Source organism: Nansenia antarctica, assembly GCF_963989245.1.
Source record: "Nansenia antarctica genome assembly, chromosome: 2".
Classification (NCBI taxonomy): Eukaryota; Metazoa; Chordata; class Actinopteri; order Argentiniformes; family Microstomatidae; genus Nansenia; species Nansenia antarctica.
Window position 1 is genome coordinate 83,933,618 of NC_137675.1, and position 20,224 is coordinate 83,953,841.

At 49.4% G+C, this 20,224-nt stretch overlaps 1 protein-coding gene across 1 annotated transcript in view; it reads right to left on the reverse strand.

The window, feature by feature from the left end:
* Window positions 1-20,224, reverse strand: part of igf2bp1 (insulin-like growth factor 2 mRNA binding protein 1) — a gene marked incomplete at both ends in the record, with an annotated part of 48,286 nt that overhangs the window by 19,116 nt on the left and 8,946 nt on the right. The window lies entirely within an intron of this gene.

Sequence of the window (20,224 nt, forward strand, 5' to 3'; positions counted from 1 at the left end):
AGGTTGGAGAGAGAGAAAGGGAAGATGGAGGGGTTGGAGAGAGAGAGAGGGAGGGTGGAGGGATGGGGGTTGGAGAGAGAGAGGGGGAGGATGGAGGGGTTGGAGAGAGAGAAAGGGAAGATGGAGGGGTTGGAGAGAGAGAGAGAGGGGGCATGGAGGGGTTAGAGAGAGAGAGGGGGGGAGGATGGAGGGGTTGGAGAGATAGAGAGGGAGGATGGAGGGGTTGGGGAGAGAGAGAGAGAGAGGGAGGATGGAGGGGTTGGAGAGAGAGAGAGGGAGGATGGAGGGGTTGGAGAGAGAGAGAGGGAGGGTGGAGGGATGGGGGTTGGAGAGAGAGAGGGGGAGGATGGAGGGGTTGGAGAGAGAGAAAGGGAAGATGGAGGGGTTGGAGAGAGAGAGAGAGGGGGCATGGAGGGGTTAGAGAGAGAGAGGGGGGGAGGATGGAGGGGTTGGAGAGATAGAGAGGGAGGATGGAGGGGTTGGGGAGAGAGAGAGAGAGAGGGAGGATGGAGGGGTTGGAGAGAGAGAGAGGGAGGATGGAGGGGTTGGGGAGAGAAAGAGAGAAAGAGAGAGGATGGAGGGGTTGGGGAGAGAGAGAGGGAGGATGGAGAGGAGAGGAGTGTGTGTGTGATCGATTCCCTTCTGCTATGAATGTGTGTGTTGGGTCTCGCACACACGCTCACACACTGGTAGACTCACACACACACACACACACCGCACACACACACACACACACACACACACACACACACAGACACACACACTGAGAGAACACTAAGGCCAAGAGATGAGCTCTGTTGCACCGACCGCCAAAGCATTGAAAGTTATGACAAGCTGTCAACCCCCCCCCCCCCCCCCACACACACACACACACACACACACACACACACACACAGACATGGCCGGCAGTCTTGTGTATCAAGGTCTTAACATGCTGGTTCAGTACACATGAGTGAAGCGGAAAGTGTGTGTGTGTGTGTGTGTGTGTGTGTGTGTGTGTGTGGCTCAGCTCATCAACTCGGCCAGCTTGCATATCACGCTGCCTGTTGCTGGCCAGGACTCAGTGCGTGTGTGTTTGTGTGTGTGTGTGTGTGTGTGTGTGTGTGTGTGTGTGCGGTCTGTGCCCGCTTGTGCTTGTGGGCGTGTCTGTGTTCGCGCACGTGTGTGTGTGTGTGTGTGTGTTTGTGTGTGTGGGTGTGTGTGGTGTGTGTGTGTGTGTGTGTGTGTGTGTGTGTGTGAGTGTGTGTGGTGTGTGTGTGTGTGTGTGTGTGTGTGTGTGTGTGTGTGCGGTGTGTGTGAGTGTGTGTGTGTGTGGGCAGGATGGGTGTGGATGTGGATGCCCTGAGTGAGAGGGAAGAATGGCTATATTGACACCGGACACTGATGACAGCTGTAGAACTCTGCCAGCTGCCCTGGACCCTACCCAACACATGGGCACGGAGGGAGGGAGGGAGGGAGAGAGGTAGGGAGGGAGGGGGAGGGAGGGGGAGGGAGGGAGGGAGAGAGAGGGAGGGGGAGGGAGGGAGGGAGGGAGGGAGAGAGGTAGGGAGGGAGGGGGAGGGAGGGGGAGGGAGGGAGGGAGAGAGAGGGAGGGGGAGGGAGGGAGGGAGGGAGGGAGAGAGAGGGAGGGAGAGAGAGAGATAGAGAGAGTGCATCACAGCGTGCGAAAAAGGGGATAGAATGTGAGAGTGCAAATAAGAATGACAGAGAGAGAGAGAGAGAGATGGGGCGAGAGAGGGAGAGAGAGAGAGAGAGAGAGAGAGAGAGAGAGAGAGAGAGAGAGAGAGAGAGAGAGAGAGAGAGAGAGAGGTGGACAGAGAGAAAGTGAGGGTGAGAGAGGAAAGAGAGAGCAGAGAGCGGATGTTCTCTTTCACATCAAAGGCCGACAGGCAGGTGCACCCGTACCACTACACACTACACACTACACCACACACCACACACTACTGACTACACACTACACCATACACACTACACACTACTGACTACACACTACACCAAGAAAAGAAAAAAAGGGCAGCTACTGGACAACATGGGACCCCATCAGTGCACATGGTCAAGTTTAGACCATTGGAAGGGCAGCCAATAGGGCACATCCTCTAATTTTGCCACTCAAAAGGGCACTTTAGTGCGACTTTTTTCCACTGTGGGGGCTCATGGTCAGGTTTAGACCATTGGAGGGGCACCAATAGAGCACGTCCTCTAATTTTCGCCACTCAAAAGGGCACTTAAGAGAGATGTTTTTCAACCGTGGGGGCACCAGGAGGGGCGGTCGCCCCCCCTAACCCCCCTGAGTCTGCCAGTGTTGATGAGCTTATATTTTCTATTATTATTATTATTTTTCAACAATGAAACTTTTAGCTTCAGGAAGCCAGGTATGCCTACCTCAGTGAGATGACTGGCCCTGGTGGGTGGTACACACCCTGTCTATTCTGGGGGAGATGGAGGTTGTCAGGCAGAGCATCATGTCATCCTCAGGCTGCAGTCTGGAACTGTATTTGCTCTTCAGGTAGGTGAGGGAGGAGAATCCTCTTTCACAAAGATAAGTTGTTGCAAAACGCAAGAGGCTCACCATGGCCTTTGCTGTCAGTTGGGGGAAGTATTTCTGGCAATGGATCCAGAACTGGGTGAGAGGCTGTGACTCGTACACATTCTTGTGTGTACTGTCTATCAGCTGATCTTCCTCAGCGGCTGTCAGGTTTAGGCGTCGGATGCATTGTCTTTGAATGGAAACCGTATCCATGTCTTGTGCTTAGACGTTGGCACATGCACATCAGAAAAGTACTTCTCAAATTGACTTTCGAGTGCCTCCAAGTGATCAACAATTGCGCATTTCACGTCAGGCGAGGGCACCGCGGAATCCGCGGAAATGCATTGAAATGCGCAGCCAGCTCCGCGCGGTTTTGGCCAACCAGAATCTCGTGGATAGCTGTGCGTAATTCAAAGACGCGCGCCAATACTGATCCACGGGATCTGACCTCGGAATGGTAAAGGAGCGGCGCATTAGAGAAGCAAAGAGGCGGGTTTGTTATTATCAAACTAGTAACTAAATTAGTAACGTTATGCTAGTTATTAATTAACGTTAATTTCGCAATGAAGACCGAACTGCAGCGTTTTAGCCAACACCTAGCTTGCTAGACAGGTGTGTTATTTTTTCCAGCTGACTTTATGTTAGACTCTGCATCATGGGCATAATTTATTTTGTAAATTGTTTTTGTCAAAAGTAGTTTATTATTGCCTATTAATGCTTGTACTTTACTCAATATCATTTTTGTTATATTTTTTAATTCTCACTGATTATTTTGGTGAAAATTGTGAATTATTATGACAAAATTTGGCGGACCCCCTGCAGTACCTCTGTCGCGGACCCCCGGTTGAAGAGCACTGCCCTACACCATACACACTACACACTACACACTACTGACTACACACTACACACTACACCATACACACTACACACTACACACTACTCACTACACACTACACCATACACACTACTGACTACACACTACACACTTCAGTGTTACCCCACCAGAGGGGCGGGGTTGGGGTTTGGGGAGCTGTGGTGTTTAGGACCGACTGCTACCTGCAGCGACCTGAGACGGCCTGTAGAGGGAGCCCTTAGGATCCCAGTGAGAGGTGAGGGGTTGAGTGTGTGTGTGTGTGTGTGTGTGTGTGTGTGTGTGTGTGTGTGTGTGTGTGTGTGTGTCATTGCCGGTGTGGGTGTGTGTGTGTGTGTGTGTGAGAGCGGACGCCAGGGGTCATTAGGGCGTGGCCGCTGCTCTCTCTGTCTGTTCCACTGGAGGGCGAAACCCTGATGACCTCTAACCTCCTCACCCAGGGAGAGAACCAATGAGAGAGATAACCAATGAGAACGTCCCGCTCGGTGTCCTCTCTCTGAGAGTCCCGCCTCCCATTCAACCTTAACCACTGAGAGAGGAGAGGAGGGGTGGGGGGTGGGCGGGGGGGGGGGATTACTGCAAAATAACCAACCAAACACAGCACCAGGGTTGCATTCAAGAACTGCAGGCAGCAACAGTTTTTTTGCAACAACCTCGAAGCTCCGATGTTCTCTAGGTCCTGTCCAGGGTCAAACCCACCCAAGCCCCAAGACTTCCTAGACTCTCTTGATTTGATTTGAATAGATTTCTCATATGATTTCATTTGATTTTGAGGAAAATTTAAACACTTAGTCCCCAAAAAAACGAAGACATTTTTTCTTTTCAAATTCTCGAAACTATCTATCTCTGTCGTCCGCCATTTTGGGGATTCTGTTGCTGTGAGTTGGTGGTGACAGACACCAAATCATCAGCGACCGCCGAGACCACCGGTTCAACCTCCCACATCCTACTGAGAGAGGAGGGGGGAAGGGACAGCTTCTGAATGGGGGGAGATTTAGACCTGGTGTGAGGGGGGTTGTGGTGGTGGTCTGGAGAAGGGGTGGGGGGCTAGGTGGTGTGGGGGTGGGGGAGGGGCAAGGGACCGCCCAGTCAGCAGAATAACAACGCAAAAAACTCTGGTGCTTTACACCCAGTTGGTGAACCCCCCCCCCCCCCCCCCCCGCCCATCAAAGACCCCCACCTCTCTCTGTCTTGACAATCAATACATCAATAGGCCTAACCATCCCCCCCCAACCCCCACCTCTACACACACACACCCCAACCCCTACACACCCCTGCCCCCCTTCCCCCCCCCCCCCCCCCCCCCCCACACACACAGACCCCACCTAACCCCCCAGCCAACTGTGAACTGAGATGAACCCAGGCCTCCCTCCCTCACTAGCTCCCAGGCTTCTGATTGGCTGAGGACCTTCGTGGCAGGACAGGGGCGGGAGCGAGGGAAGATGAATGGGTGGATGAGGGTGGTGGCGGAGGAGAGAGAGGGGAGGGGAAGGGGGGTGAACAACAACATGGCTTCCCTCGTTCATCTGGTGGTGTTTTTTTCAACTCCGGGGTGGTCTATCCATTCGCCTTTCTTCCTCTTCTCCTCCGCCCATCCCCCTGTACCGCCTCACTCGTCAACATCTCCAAATTCCAAAATGGCGGAGAGACCTAAAACTCAACAAGGTGAATAAACGTTTTTTGGAGCAGTTTTCCATTTTGCCGACTGTTCAGTTCAGACCCTTCAGTTCAGACACTCAGTTCCGACACTTCAGTTCAGACTCTTCAGTAGAGACACTTCAGTTCAGACTCTTCAGTTCAGACTCTTCAGTTCAGACTCTTCAGTTCAGACACTTCAGTAGAGACACTTCAGTTCAGACTCTTCAGTTCAGACTCTTCAGTTCAGACCTTCAGTTCAGACACTTCAGTTCCGACACTTCAGTTCAGACTCATCAGTAGAGACTCTTCAGTTCCAGACTCTTCAGTAGAGGACACTTCAGTTCAGACTCTTCAGTTCAGACTCTTCAGTAGAGACACTTCAGTTCAGACACTTCAGTTCAGACACTTCAGTTCCGACACTTCAGTTCAGACTCTTCAGTAGAGACACTTCAGTTCAGACACTTCAGTTCCGACCCTTCAGTTCAGACTCTTCAGTTCAGACTCTTCAGTAGAGACACTTCAGTTCAGACTCTTCAGTTCAGACTCTTCAGTTCAGACTCTTCAGTTCAGACTCTTCAGTAGAGACACTTCAGTTCAGACTCTTCAGTTCAGACTCTTCAGTAGAGACTCTTCAGTTCAGACTTCAGACTCTTCAGATGAGGTGGCGTCAGAATTGTTCAGTCGCCCGCTCCCATCGCGGGGACAAAGGGAAGTAGGAGATGATGGGTTTATTCAGAAGACGCCAGACCACAGCCTTGCTCTTCTAGGGGTCAAAGGTGAAGGGACTTTACACCAGGGTTAGGGTTAGGGTTAGGGGGTGGGGCAGGAGGGGTGGGGGTGGGGCAGACCATTGTCTTGTGATAGGGGGGGGGGGGGGGGCATTAGAAAAGTTTACCATCTGAAAGAATGGAATGGTCAGAGAAGAAGAGGGATGAGTGGGAGGATCCCAGTAGGGGGGGGGGGATAGAGAGAACAGAGAGAGAGAGAGAGAACAAGAGAGAGAGAGAGAGAGAGACAGAACAGTGAGAGAAAGAGAGAGAAAGAGAGAAGGAGAGAGAGAGACAGAACAGAGAGAGAACAAGTGAGAGAGAGAAGGAGAAAGAGAAGGAGGGAGAGTGACAGAACAGAGACAGAAAGAGAAAGAGAGAAAGAGAACAGAGAAAGAGAACAGAGAGAGAAAACAGAGAGAGAATAGAGAGAGAGAGAGAGCAGAGAGAAAGAACAGCGAAAGAGAAAGAGAACAGAGAGAGAATAGAGACGACAGATTGAGAGAAAGAGAGAGAGAGAGCGAGAACAAAGACGAAAAAAACAGAGAGACAGAGAGAGGAAAGAGATGTGTAAGAAAGAGGTGAAAGAGAAAGAGAGAGGAGAGTGAAAAGAGAACAGAGAGGTCAAGGAGAGGGAACGCTCTGAAAGAAGGTCGTTCCTAAACTCCCTCCCTCTTTCCCTTTCTCTCTCTCTCTCCCCTCCTCAGTTCTGTTCTCCTCTCCTCACACGTAGCCTTGACTGTTCTCTATATACCCTGTAGCTCTGTAGAAGGCTCCGAGCTTTACACACACACACACACACACACACACACTCACAATCATACAATCAAAGATGACTGAAACACAGTCACACACATACACACAGATCCTGCATGACTACTATACACAGCCAGACTCACACACACACACACACACACACACACACACACACACACACACACACACACCTTCATGCCTGAAACACTTGCTGCTCTACAGCCATATTACTGCATTTCAATGACAATTAAGTTGAACCTAATCTAATTAGGAACTACAGTTCGTCAGTTACACAATGCCTTCATAAAACATGAAGTTAAATGGTTAGTACACATCTCTACATGCACTCAACACACACACACAAGTACACACACACACACACACACACATACAAATACAAATACACACACACGCGCACACGCACGCACACACACACACACACACACACACACACACACACACACACACACACAGAGAGGCAGGTGCATTTTTCACAGTTAGCCGTTAGACAGACATGTCACCCGGGGTGCCCCCCCCCCCCCTTCCCATGATGCTGTGTGTTTAGCATGATAAAGACCCCAGAGCAGTGCCCCCTGCTGGTGGCTGACTGATGCATGATGGGACAGCCCCAGCAGGGCTGGAGGACCCCGCTGGAGGAGAAACAATGAACCGCATTCCATCATTCATAAACACACACACACACACACACACACACACACACACACACACCGAGCAGATTGAAAACAAACACACACACATACTTGTTTGCACACGTGCACAATTGAACATACACCCCCACACACATACACACACACACACCCACCCTGCATGTTCTACAAACAAACACATCCATACACGTGCATGATTGAACACACACACACCCTGAAAGTTTCAAAAACAAATATGCATGTGGTGCACGTGGATGACCTATTGTTTAAAAGATTCAGAAACTCAACCAACTGGACCATAGAAGATCAGATCACACCAACTGACTAAACAGATGTTTAAACCACACAAAAACAACCAACCTACCTAGTTAAAGCAAGTCTAACATAACTAACCTACCTAGTTAAAGCTAGGTATGTAGGTTAGTTAAATAACTAACCTAACATACCTAGTTAACCCTAGTTAAAGCAATTCTAAGTCTAAGATCACACCAACTGACTAAACAGATGTTTAAACCACACAAAAGCAACTAACCTACCTAGTTAAAGCTAGCTAGGTAGGTAGGTTAGTTAAATAACATAACTAACCTACCTAGTCTAACATAACTAACCTACCGAGTGAAACCCAGTCAATGATTGACTCAAGGTGATTAACCTTCGACCTTTGGTGAGGCTATGAGGCTGTGTGGTGTGTGTGTCCCTGTCTGTCTGTCCTGTCTGTGTTCGGGGGGTCTCATCCCCCCCGCCCCCTAATAAAGCCTGGCTGTTGGTCATGTGAGTCAGACTAGTGTTCCAGGGTGAATGACTACATGGCTCAAGTTACACACACACACACACACACACACACACACACACACACACACACACACACACACACACACACACACAGACCAGCATATGGGGCCCATGCAAGCAGAGGTCAAATGTCACGCAGGAAATGGAGCACACAGGAAGTCCTGGTTGTGTAACGCTGCAGTTGCCTCCCCCTTTTATCCATAGCTACTTCCTGTCTCATTTCCACCCGCTTCTGGCCTCAGCCAATCAACAGTGACGCTCAGAGGATGATTGGGGGGGGGGGTGAAATATGGAGAGAGAGAGAGAGAGAGAGAGAGAGAGAGAGAGAGAGAGAGAGAGAGAGAGAGAGAGAGAGAGAGAGAGAGAGAGAGAGAGAGAGAGAGAGAGAGAGAGGGAGAGAGGGAAAGAGAGAGAGGGAAAAAAAAACAATAGGCTTCCAAGACAGAGGAGCGCATTCTCTGCAGAGCGGCGCCCCTCCCCCACGCACACACACACACACATGCACACACCCCCATCGCACTTCCTCTCAAAGCATGCATAGGGGGTGGAGGGGGCGGGGTTGGTGGGGGGGTGCGGGGGAGGACTTCAAAAAGGTGCCTCTTTTTCAAGAGCGGCAGGCCTCTGCAACAGATCCTACTGATTAAAGGCTCCTATAGCGTGCTAGTCTGGGCCCCGGTCTGGGCGCTCGCTAGGCTAACGAGATTTAAAACTGCCACAGAACCGGCGCTACGCTAACCGCTACAAAGCTAAACCGTTCGGCAAGCAACCAACCACATTCTAGCTGCCTATAGAAGTCTGTGAGAGAGGAGAAGAGAGGATACGAGACAACGTTAGTAGACAAAGTAGACTAGCAGATCTTTATCTTAGCGTACGTACGCACACCGTGTCAGAATCTGAATCGAGTTCTTTGTTACATCCCTTTATAGCCAGTAGAAGATAGTCAAATTCGTAGGCTTCGGTTTGGTTCCTTGACATTGCAGCAGCGAGAGAAAAATAATGGCGATAGTTATGAAAGAAAACAACAATAAGGCCAGTGACAATAGAGTAATATAATAATAATAGAAACAATAATAGACAATAGATAAATATAATAATAATACACAGATATATACAGTGGGTGTTTACAGATTCTGCTGTGTACTTTGTAATATGAATGTGAATATGAATGTAGGTGTACACATAAGGATGAAGTGGGAGACAGATATGATATAAAGGTATTCACAGGTGGATTATGGGTGTGTGTGTGTGTGTGTGTGTGTGTGTGTGTGTGTGTGTGTGTGTTACCCTCGTTCATGTGCAAGACAAGGTGCCTTATAGACTGAATACTTCTGAGTTCACAGACCTTTTGTGACAGTTATTCAACCGTCCCAAAAATTCACTACTATGCATTTGCTACTTTTCTTCCTTTTCACTTCTTTGAAGCCTTTGAAAGGATTTGAAAATAATGTGTCTTTCTGCCACAGCGGTGTAGTACAGTAGCAGTAGTACTCGCAGCAGAGCACAGGAGGTGTCACGTGACTGGACTGGTCACGTGACGTGAATGGGCTGTGACATCGTCATCTGCCGGGCAGCGCTGATCCTGCGGTTTAAAGGATCAGACCCGGGGTATCACCGTCTCATTAGCATATCGCTGCTTCATCTCTGCCCGACATCACCGTGTTGACTCATGGAAGCACACGCACACGGGAAGCACACACTCACACACACACACACCACACCTCACACACCACGCCGCACACACACACACGCACATGCGCACACACACACGCACACACACACACACACACATAGCTCGCAGCACACACACACACACGCACAAACCCAACACAAACCCAACACACACACACACACACACACACAGACACACACATGCACGCACGCACACACACACACACACACACACACAGCTCGCCCAACACACTCACACACACACACACACACACACAGCTCGCCCAACACACTCACACACACACACACACACACACACACAGCTCGCCCAACACACTCACACGCACAAACCCAACACACACACACACACCTCGCCATCCAACTCTCCACTGTTCAATGGCTCCACATAGACCCTTTAAAACCACGCCAGACCTGTCCCAGACCCCGTAGCACCGGGAGCTTGGAGAGAGAGAGAGCGACAGCGCTAATTGCTAATTACGCCGGCTACCTTAATTGAAAAGCTAAGCTAATTGCAGCCATTTTAGTAATTGACTTCAGACGTGGTGTTATGGTTTGGGCTGTCGGAACACACTCACTCAGTCCTCTCCCCTCTGCTCTTCCGACACGCCCACATTCATGACAAAACAATTTGATTGGTTGTGTGTCCAATATGGCATTTGACACTGAAGGAAATACATCGAATAATTCCACTAGTCATGTGTCTCTCCTCTGATGTCACCGTCTCATTAGCATACCACTGCTTCACCTCTGGACTACATCCCCATGTTGACACACACACACACACAGACACACGCACAGACATACACACACGCAAACACACACCCACACAGACACACGCAAACACACACCCACACAGACACACACGCAAACACACACCCACGCAAACACACACCCACACTCACACACCCACGCAAACACATGAACACCATCTCATATGTTGAAGTTAGATAGAGACCCCCGCCTGTGTTGACGTGCTGTTTTAGCGGGAAGAACCCTGAGAACACTACATGGTAATGGTGTGTGTGTGTGTGTGTGTGTGTGTGTGTCAAGTGCAGCCTAGCTGTGGTGCGTGGTTGCAGTTTTAAGCTGATTAGGTATTGAGGGAGAGAGGTTGAGAGAGGGAGAGAGGGGGAGAGAGGGGGAGAGAGGGAGAGAGAGGGGGAGAGAGGGAGAGAGAGAGGGAGAGAGGGGGAGAGAGGGAGAGAGAGAGAGAGAGATTATGTGCAGGCTACTGAAGTCCATGAAAACCACTCCCACACACCTAGTTAAGCGATTGGATCACTGGTTAAGTTGGGAGAAGGAGAATGAGACAAAAACAACCCCACACACACACGCACACACATACACACACATACACACACACACACACACACACACACACACACACAGGACCCCTGAGCCAGTGAACTAACTGGGAAACAGACTCACCATGATTTCTAATTCATGATAAATTCCTGAATAAGCTTATGTCATTGACTAAGTACTCCCAGTAAACCATAAACCCAACACACGCACACGCTCGCACACACACACACACACACACACATACACACACACACACACACAGCTAAGTCAGTGTTTAGTACCCATTCAGAGAATACCACCCAGGAAGGCTGTAGTGCACAGCATGGCGCCTTGGTTACCTCACACGGCAACAGCAGGAGAGAGGAGAGGAGAGGAGAGGAAAGGAGAGGAGGGGAGAGGGGAGAGGAGAGGAGAGGAGGAGAGAGGAGAGGAGAGGAGAGGAGAGGAGAGGAGAGGGGAGGGGAGGGGAGGAGAGGAGAGGAGAGAGGAGAGGAGAGGAGAGGAGAGGAGGGGAGAGGAGAGGAGAGAGGAGAGGAGAGGAGAGGAGAGGAGGGGAGAGGAGAGGAGGGGAGGGGAGAGGAGAGGAGAGGAGAGGAGAGGGGAGGAGAGGAGAGAGGAGAGGAGAGGAGAGGAGAGGGGAGAGGAGAGGACGGGAGAGGAGGGGAGGAGAGGGGAGGGGAGGGGAGAGGAGTAGTTTGGACAAAGTGTGTTATATGAATACAGTTTGAATCGATTTCATTTTCCAAATTCAGGTTCTGCTGCTGTAGAAGTGAGCATCTCTCTCTCGCTCTCCCCCCCTCTCTCCCCTCTCCCTCTCTCTTCCTTCCTCTTTCCCCTCCTATCTCTCTCCTCCCCCCCCCCTGTCTCTCTCTCACCCAAACCAGTTCTATTTTGGTAACTAAGGGTCATAGACACAGGTGGATTACCGAGCATGGAGATGAACAGATGTGGCTGTGACATCACAGAGACACATTCTGAGCTGTGACATCACAGAGACACATTCTGAGCTGTGACATCACAGAGACACACTCAGTCCAATGGACCTATCTCTAAGCCACGCCCCAAAATAGAAATTGTCCAATCATCACTCAAGCAGCAAAAGTCACTACAGGCAGAAAACTCGGACAAACAACTCGCTAATATCTGATGGTGAAAAGCTTCTAGACAAAATATTCTTGTCATCTTTAAAAAACATGTCTATTACTTGCTGTGGTAAATCAGAAATCAGAAATGTGCCAACTCCCGCCATTGTAAGTCGTTGAATGTCATTCAGTCACGGTCGGTCAGTCAGTCACTGTCAGTGAAGCGTTGTTTGTTTGTCCGAGTTTTCAAAGGGGGCGTGGCTTAGCGATAGGTCCATTCACCACCCCTTTAACCTTTTTTCTTTTTTTTCTACATCCATATACGATCAAAGCATCTGATAAAAGTATGCAGAGGTCATGATAGGTATTGATGATGATGATGATGATGATGATGATGATGAGGTGTAGACTGTTCTCTGTGCGTGGGAGCATACAAGTGTAGTGCACACTCCAGTGTAGTGCACACTCCAGGAGACGGAGATAATTGCAACGTGCACACCTAACGCGTTCAACACACACACACAGACACACACACACACACACACACACACCACTCGACTGACATACACACTTCAGTGTAAGAAGTGTAGATAATGGGGGCAAGTGTCAATCAGATTAATTTAGTCTTCACTCGGTTCATTACACACACACACACGACTGACATACATGTATACACACACACACACACACACATACGACTATACACTCGTCAGGGAGAGAGGGTCTCGAGAAAGAAAACAGGTGGAAAACAGGTCAACATGTGAGTCTTCCGCAGCTTAAGAGCGGTGTATGTGTGCGTGTGTGTGTGTGTGTGTGTGTGTGTGTGTGTGACTCACTGCCCACCTCCGTTATCTAGCAGGTAAACGGCGTGTAGAGAGCACAAACAACAACAACAACAACAACAGCAAGGAAGCTGACAGACTGTTGACGGATGATAGCCTGAAGGTGCACGATATGATTGGTTGTCTAGATTAAATAACAATAAAACAAAAAATCTGGATCGCACTTTGGAATCCATCGCCACGGATTGGCAGTACATGCTGGAGATGTTCCTACCTAACATCTATCTGTCTGTCTGTCTGTCTGTCTGTCTGTCTGTCTGTCTGTCTGTCTGTCTGTCTATCTATATATGTATCTAACAGGAGAAGTTGCTACAGTACAGAGATGATGTTCGTAGGTGAGACATGAACAGGAGTGAGCTGAGCGTGAGAGACAGAGAAAGAGAGAGAGAGAGAGAGAAAGGGAGCGAGAGAAAAGGAGTGAGAGAGTGTGTGTGAGAGAACGAGAACGAGAGGGAGAGAGAGAGAGAGCGAGAGAGAGGGAGAGATCTGCAATGTTGTGTGTACATCTAAAAGAAAGAAGAAAGGTGGGGGGGGGTTAATATTTTATACACGATTATCTAGTGAGCATAAAATCACAGATGAATATTTCATGGTTAACGTGAAGGTGGCAACCAAAATATCATATGTGCTGTCTCTATACTCTATACTCTATACTCTATACTCTATACTCCCCACAGCTGCCTGCTGTACCGGAGAGGGAGAACACTCCTCCTTGAAAGACACACCAAGCCTACCATGAATGTAATACAGTACACCACGCTTTAAATAGCCAGAGTGTGTGAAGGAGAGGGGGGAAAAGAGAGTGGGAGGGGAGAGCAGGGGGTTGGGGGGGGGAAGAGAGTGGGAGGGGGAGAAGAGTGGGGAGAGAGAGCGGGAGGAGGGGAGAGGGAAGGGTGATTGAGAGGGGAGGAGGAGGGAAGAGAGAGAGTGTGAGAGAGAGAGACAGAGAGAGACAGAGACAGAGAGAGACAGAGAGAGAGAGAGAGAGAGAGAGAGAGAGAGAGAGAGAGAGAGAGAGAGAGACAGGAGAATGGGGAGAAGAGAGGTGGGGAAGGCAGGAAGGCTTGTTGAGGTTTCATTTGGTATGGGTGGTCACGCACGCTGAGGAGAAGCCACGGCTGCCTGCGTGGGTGCGTGGGTGCGTGTGTGCGTGCGTTCGTACAGTAGAGACATAGACGCCCCCGCCACGCTCCAGCCCTCCCCTCCGGTCCTTCCCAGACACCCGAAGACCCTCACTCTCAGTTATGGGACCAAATATTGATTCATCCTTTTTTTTTTCTTCTTCTTCTTTTTTTTTTTATCCCTCTTTAATTAGCTTGTTTATGCCATGGATCCATTATCCACACAGGAACATCACTGTTGAGATCCAAACCAGCGCCAGCGTCAGGAGAGGCCCGTCCCAGGACCAGAGAGGCTGGTGGAGGTAGACATCGGAGGACGGGTAGAGACCGTTTCCCTTCTATGCATTTACAATGAGCTCGTCCTGATTTCGACCTCCACCAGCCTCCACCAGCCTCCACCAGCCTCTACCAGCCTCCACCAGCCTCCACTAGCCCCCACCAGCCCCCACCAGCCTCTACCAGCCTCCACCAACCCCCACCAGCCTCCACCAGCCTCCACCAACCCCCACCAGCCTCCACTAGCCTCCACCAGCCTCCACCAGCCTCGCGTCGCAGACAGAAAGACAACTGATCAAACTCTCATTTCAGTTTGAAAAATGATCGCCACAGGACTTCAATTCAGCTTTCGCACCACCGCTTGTCTGCACATAGTATAATTAGTATATTGGTCTCTAATTAGTAGATAGTATAATTAGTATATTGGTCTATAATTAGTAAATGATACATCTACATATTATGTTACATACCTCAAGACCTATCGCCCTTGTTCTGTACATATCATACTGTACATATATCATAACTGTACATGTCATATTAATATTCATCACATGTATATTGACTTTTATGTTCATTTAATTATACTGAGTGTAATTCCTTATCCTGTAATACCATACCGCTGTCTACGTATCATGTCATTTACACTATGCCACTGTGTGCACTGTCTGGTTAGGGGCCAGACTACATGTTGTTTGTCTCAGTACTTGTACAAGCAAAAACAATAAAGTTGAGTCTAATCTAATCACATCACTATGGTAGATGATGATTGCCGACAGGTGATTGGTCGATAGACTCAGTTCAGCCTCGAACAACCCCATTGGCCGAGTCACCCAGCTCAAGGACGACTCTCACCCAATCAAACATGTATTGTCATGTCACAATCCATTTACTCTGAGGGAGATAATGGATTGTGTGTGTGTGTGTGTCTGTGTGTGTGTGTGTGTGTGTGTGTGTGTGTGTGTGTGTCTGTGTGTGTGTGTGTGTCTGTGTGTGTGTGTGTGATGAGGAGACGATCCTGACAGTAGGGGCCCCTGGGAGCCACCTCTCTCTCATGCATCATAGTGCTCTTCCATCAGACACACACACACTCTCAGACACACACACACTCACACACTTTCAGACACACACACGCACACACGCACACTCTCAGACACACACACACTCTCTCTCTCACACACACGTACACACACACACACACTCTCTCTCTCACACACACGCATACACACACACACACACACACTCACACTCTCTCTCACACACACACATACACACACTTTCTCTCTCTCACACACCCACACACACACACACTCTCTAACACACACACTCTCTCTCTCTCACACACACACACACATACACACACACTCTCTCTCACACACACACACACACACACACTCTCTCTCTCACACACACACACTGGGAACAAACGCGCTGTGCTCAGCTGAGGAATGTGGGTCTTCTGCCACAGCGACCAGCAGTGAGAACACAGGTTCAACCTCTCCTGCTATATCAGGTTAGGAACACCCCCCTCCCTCCCTCCCCTGTTCTTCTCCCCTCTCTCCCTCTTTTCTTCCCTCTTTCTCTCCCCCTCTTCCTTATCTGTCTCTCTCTCTCCCTCTTGAAGTTTGTCCTTCTCGCTCCCTCCCCCCTTCCTCCACTCCACTCCACTCTCTCTCTCCCTCCCCCTTCTTCCCTCTCTCTCCTTCCCCCCCCTCCCCCCTTTCTCTCTCTCTCTCTCCCTCTGTACCTCACTCACTACACCCCCCCACCCTCTCCCTCCCCCTCCCCCTCCCTCTCCCTCTCCCGTACGCCAAATTCCACAGTTCCTAAGCCAAAAAAAAGAGAAAAAAAGAAGAATTGCAGTAGGCTTTCCCCCCTCTTGTTGCTCATTGTGGAGCAATGGTGGACAGACCCTCCTCCCCTCCCCCTTTCCTCCACGACCCTTGACCCCCCAGCCACGGTCTGGAATGCTCCTGTTAGGGGTTTGGGAAGGGCCAGAGGGCAGGCCGGGGCAGGGGGTGGGGCTTGGGGGGGCGATGGTAAACAATTGGTCGGTTCAAAGCTTCAGCTGAGGTGCAGCTAGCCGCCGTGGAGGGGGGGGGGGGCTCCCTGAGAGAGGGGGAGGGGCTCCCCGTCCCCCTGACTTAATAGGCTCTCATCTCTGGGTCTGGTGAACACCATCTCTCTCTCTCATGCACACACACACACACACACACACACACACACACACACACAGAAAGGCACACACATGCACACGCTCGTTCATGCACAAACGCAGGCAGACACACACCACACACATACATACACACACACACACATACACTCACACACACACACATCAACTGCTCACTTACAGAGTGCTTCCTACCCCTCTCCCGTTACATGACATCACCAGTTTCCTCTTATTACACACTGACATCACATGTGATACCGTTATTCTACTTGTATTTACTGGTAGAGGTTCGCAATACCTTCAAATGAAGTTGTGTGCAAAAAAAAAAGAAAACCCTCACAACACTTAATTTAAAAAAAAAATGTCAATCAGCAATTTTATATCAAACGCAATCAATTGTTTAAAACGGATTTGTTTGTAAAGCCAACCAACCAAACACGTCTGATAGAGAATCGGAAATTGAGAGAAGTGGGATTTGGGGAAACCGGGGGGGGGGGCCGACGGTTGTGCAACATCTCATGGTGCACGCGCACAATTCTCTCTCCCGTCACCGTACCCCGGTGCCATGGCTGCTGCACGGCGAGCTGCCGAGAGAGAACGCCGCTACTGCGGATGCGTGGTGCCTATCCGAGTCTCCAACCCCGGCCTACAGAGAGAGAGCTCTGCCGGGGAGGGGAGAGCTGAGCTGAGCTGGGGGGGGGGGGGTCGCTGCCTGCCTGCCGTGGGGGGGTGGGGTGCGTGGAGGAGAGCAACCTGAACCTATAGCGAGAACAACAACAACTCTGGAATTCATTTAGAAGTGGAGAGACGGGGGGAGAGAAAGAGAGGAGGGGAGGGGGTGGGGTGAGGGGTGGAGGACATGCATGCAGTCTGGGTCAAAGTTGACACTTTAGCTCCACCATGACCCACCACCGTGCGCAGGCAGCGAGAAGATGGCAGCCGTTCGAAGCTCGGTCTCCATTTTGTGTGGCGCAACAGCGGAGTGGGAGTCGCAGCGCAATCTCCACCCACAGCTCTCCATAAGATATCGACGATTGTAGAACTTTAAACACATTATTGTTTAACGGCAGTACGTCAAATACCACGGTTTACTGGTCTAAAAGGCAGGGCTATGAGAGAAATGGCATTGTGCGCACACAACCTTATCTCGCCCACAGTGCCTTTCATGTAAGTGCGTGTATTGCGACAGCGAAAGAAAGCCATGGTCTCCACAACTAAGATATTCAAGCCAATAAGGCATATCTGCATTCTCAGACAGTGCTGCTGACAGGGCTAACTGGGCATTAAGACACATAGCCTAATCTCTACGTAGGTCTTTTTACTGCGTTCATCAAACACGGATCATCCGTTACTCTCAGTTATAGGCCCAATGCTCCTGGTCCGGTTCTGTGTCTAAAATTACTGGGTTCAGAATAAAATAAAAAATATATATAATGGAGCTAAGCCAGGCCCAACTGTTAGGAGCAGAACCAGAATGGTTGTCGGGTTGGTACTAACAGCCTGAGCCCGGGTTGATGCCCTTATTGCCTGGCTGAGCTCTTCGCTGCCACTCCCCCTCACATGCGCCATTTTCTGCGCGCGCACACACACACAGACTCACACACACACACAGAGCACATTATGGACGGCCTCTGGGTTCGGGGGGGAATAGGCTCTCAACTTTACAATAGAAGGACAATGTTGAGCAGGTTTACGGAGTGTTCTAATCTCTACCTATTTGATGTAGTCTTGTTTCAACTTCGATTCAAATGATTCGTTTTATGTAGGCTAATGCAGTTGAATGAGGATATAATCACTGTTAGGCTAAGCAAATGCTTAATTAGGCTATAATGTGTTTTGAACAGTTAGGTGATAAGACTTTAATATTGTTTTTTCAAACGTAACAAAAAGGGGAGGAGGGTGTTAGAGAACTTGAGGGAGGGGAAATGTCCTTGGCTATTCCGTTCGTAAATGGAATAAACCGAAATGTCGCCGCTCATAAATGTAGTCTGTCCATGTTACTGGTTAACCCTGCTGGACGAACCACACCCAGAATGCTCACCTGGAGTCTTTTCTCCCGAAGCCTTTACAAAGGCCTAGATGTTGTCCGATTAGTTAATTTCACCAATGCGTTCAGTAGAAAAAACACAAACCTCAAATAAAGATTGCACATAAATACAGGCAGGCCTAGTTGATTTACGTAACCTAAAAAAATAAAATAACGTATATTCTGGACATGATATGGCTGATACATAAAACTAGTAAAAAAAAAGATATATTATAAACCTGAAATTTATGTATGTATCGCATTTCTGAATTTCCTTGATAGGCCGAATTTCGAATGTTCTGTATAGGGTCTGATTGAGAAGCATATAGGCCGTGATAGTGAATTATAGCACCCAGTTGTAACCTATTTCACTGTGCACACAGATAGAACGGGGAAACCGAGCGAGAGAGAGCGAGAGAGAGAGAGAGGCGCATGCCCCCAAACCGCGTCTATGGTCACTATAATGTTTATGAATGAAGTGTTAAGAATAATGACAATAAAACACACGGTCTATCAGTGCAAGGCAGCTGGCGGAGATGGCAGCGGAGGCATATGGAGACCATACCGTCGACTCTCTCTCTCTCTTTCTATATATATACACAGTGTATACTGATAAGTATACGTAGACGTCTGCGAATCCGGATTTTCGAGTTCAGAGCGAATGACACGACCCCTGGATAAGGACCACGTGGGCCAGGCGGTAGGCAGCCATCTTTAACTGACAACGCCCAATTACTACAATGAGACACAGTCACACGCGGCCGGATAGACCCTGGGGGTATTCCATCAACGTCGCTAAAGGGAAAATCCTGGCTTATTTTTGATAACTCTCGCGAGACTTATCAGAATGTGCCTGGATATTTTTTAGGAACTTGTTTGACACTATTAGTTAGATTTCCCTCAACTGTGTGTGTGTGTGTGTGTGTGTGTGTGTGTGTGTGTGTGTGTGTGTGTGTGTGTGTGTGTGTGTGTGTGTGTGTGCGTGTGTGTGTGTGCGTGTGTGTGCATGTGTGTGTGTGTGTGTGTGTGTGTGTGTGTGTGTGTGTGTGTGTGTGTGTGTGTGTGTGTGTGTGTGTGTGAGAGTGAGACAGTCAAATCGATGTATTATTATTATTATTTTATATATTTATTTGTGTAGCATAGGTATCCATATCCGTTGCTATGTGTTATGGGGTCAACACATTTACGAAAGATAAGATTGTATTCGTAATTCACGCTACACAGCTGCCATTTTATCATCTTTGTTTAATGGTTAAACAAAAGGGTTTCGTAATATGACCGCGGACCACTCGTTGACTAAGCACGTCGCACCCCCGCCACACGGTCCATTATGAGACCATTATGAGACACTTCTTCGTTTGTTCAGATTTCGTTAGAAAAGAGTGCAGTTGGTAAAAGCCTGTTATAGATGACGAAGACTGTTATCGTCTCTGTCTCCCTCCCTCCCTCTCTCTCTCTCTCTCTCTCTCTCTCTCTCCTCTCTCTCTCTCGTCTCTCTCTCTCTCCTCTCTCTCTCTCTCTCTCTCTCTCTCTCTCTCTCTCCCCCTCCCTCTCTCTCTCTCTCTCCCTCCCTCCCTCCCCTCTCTCCCTCCCTCTCTCTCTCTCTCTCTCTCTCTCTCTCCCTCCCTCCCTCCCTCCCTCCTTCTCTCCCTCCCTCCCTCCTTCCCTCCCTCCCTCCCTCCCTCTCTCCCTCC